This window comes from Selaginella moellendorffii, unplaced genomic scaffold, assembly GCF_000143415.4.
Source record: "Selaginella moellendorffii unplaced genomic scaffold, v1.0 SELMOscaffold_7, whole genome shotgun sequence".
In the NCBI taxonomy this organism is placed as follows: Eukaryota; Viridiplantae; Streptophyta; class Lycopodiopsida; order Selaginellales; family Selaginellaceae; genus Selaginella; species Selaginella moellendorffii.
In genome coordinates, this window is record NW_003314268.1 from 1,978,965 (window position 1) to 1,981,638 (window position 2,674).

Sequence of the window (2,674 nt, forward strand, 5' to 3'; positions counted from 1 at the left end):
GAGATATAGAGAGAGAGAGAGAGAGATATATATATATATATATATATATATATATATATATATATATAGTATATATGTATATATATATATATATATATATATATATATATATATATATATATATATATATATATATATATATATATATATATATATATAGATATATAGATATATAGATGTGTGTGTGTGTGTGTGTGATACATACATACAAAAGGCATGGTGTCAATGAGTGCCTTGGCCTAGCCAAACAGCCCTATCCTGCATGCCAAGCAATTGTGATCCTACACATAGTTCAGGAAAGAGCTACTGAAAGAACATCACAAAGAAAAAGCTCAAGAGGGAGCTACTAACCATGTCCACATGAAGAGGTGTCTCGGTGTGGAGCCAGGCACCCAAGGTCACGCCATGTCTGAAAAACTGTCGGTATTAGTGTTCATGCTAATGCTACCACCCTGGCCATCAGCACATTATATAGAGATGTCTTTCCAGCACCCTATCATGTTGATTAATAACATAAGTAAGAAGAATAAAAAATTGCTTGATTTACCTCCAATCCCAGAAGTCGTACCTGACTTAGACACGCTCTTCGAAGATGGCACAATACTCTAGATCTAGCTACTCTTGTGTAGATGATACAACAGGTTGTAGGGGTAAGGCATTGTCCTCCTTGGATAGATGACGCAATGTCTTCTGCACCAGCCATGCAACGGGAAATGCCAGGCATGTAGCTCAGAATTGCAAACCAGTTTTGCTGCACTACCTATGCTGTCACCTCTGGCAAAACTTTCCACTGGCAAGTCAAAGTGTGAGTCTCCAAGGCCAGAGCAAGACTGCAAAACACAACATTTCATGGCTACTCAATCCTCAGTTATATTACCTGGTAGAGTTTCCTCCAAGGATCTCCTTGCAACTAAAGCAGTCCTTGGGGTCCACAATGCCCTTCATTGCATTCATGCTGAGCTGCCAATGGCTCCATAGGCAGTAGCTCAAAGCCACATGATGTGTGCATGCCAAAAGAGAGTTCACATATGTGAATCTATAGCCTCGCTTGAGAGGACACTGCGTGACATATGCCGGGCCATTGAACCAGGGATTTCTAAATTGCCAGATTCCATGCCTGTGACTTAGATCACAGAATATTTTGGAACTTTTGAGACTTCTCATCACCAATGGATTGACATCTTGTCAGTGTTTGGTACTGTGATCAGAAGCCTATCACCATTGTTGGCATAGATAGTTGGTCCTGGGAGCTTGCCATTGACAGTGATAATGTTCTTTGTTCTTCCCAGCCTACTCACCATGATCTTACGACCTAGGTGGTGGCAATTTGATGAGCATATTAAGCAAACTGACCTGGAAGTCATAGACTTTGGTTGTTTCATTCTGAGCAGCCACCAAATCGAAGCTCCAGGAAGTGAGGAAAGAGAAGATCACAACTGCGAGGAAAACACTCTGAGATCACGCTTGTCACTCCTTGTCCATGCCTTGCAGGATGTCGATCTTGTGCTGCAAAGGTGCCAGGATCTGCAAGCTCCTGAAGAATCTAGTCGCATAGCTTGTGTCATTGAAGAATGGCTGGATCAGAGTCTCAGGCATCACAAATGCAGAGGATTTCATGTCTCAGGTGATGTACTCAAGCACGGCAGTGGTGGTGGTGGTGTAGGGGACTTGCTGCACCAGCATGTATAGCACCATGGACATGAAGTATCACACATGTGGTCCACGGTGATGATGATGTTGGTGGTCTACCTAGGACTGAGGAGGATGGTGTCCGTAGTGTAGGGCTTGGTGTACTTGTCCATAGCTCCATGTGGAAGAGGTGGGAGGAGGTATCTCTTGCTAGTGATGGCATTCAGGGTGTAAACTTTTCTGAGAGAACAAGAAGAATGGTGATATCGAGACACACACACACAGAGCAGCTCGCAATCTGCCCGATCACCCTAAAATATTTCACTTAATTTTGGAGCGTTATTAAAATCAAAATTGAAGCATTGCCACTCTTTTGGCATGTGATCTATGCCATCTATTTGAAGTTTTTGAATTTCAGCCATTAGATTATAAGTATATTCACAAATAATATTCTAAAAATGGAATAAAACCAGATGCCATATGGCAATAACACTTTTAAATAAGAGGGTATAATTGTCATATGCAAACAACACTTTTAAATAATGTAATCCATTATTTATATTTGAACTTGTCATTTGGAGCTCATCTTCCACATATTTTAGCATTTTAAATGCCTTTGCATATGGATTTATGTCTCACAATAAAGCATCTAATTCATTCATCAATCCTGTGTCACATTTACTATTATATTTTCTTTTCATTCTTCTGCAGCTTTTAGCGTTGATGAAATGATTAGCAATGGACCATATTATTTCAAAATTCATAGACAAGTATACCATTCAATTGGCAGTTTTCATCCTATGCAAGGTCATGATGCAAGATATTCTCAGCTTTATATTTTAGACACACTATTATAATTTCGAATTAATTCTTTAAAATTTCCTTGTTGGACTGTTCTATCTAATAATTTATGAATCATTTCAAGGAATTCCAATTTTTTTTCTATAAACACACATCCATCATGACAACATTGTGATTGTGTTTCAGAAGCAAAAAGAAAAGCTTTACAATAGTTACAATGTTTATCCATGAAACCAATATAATC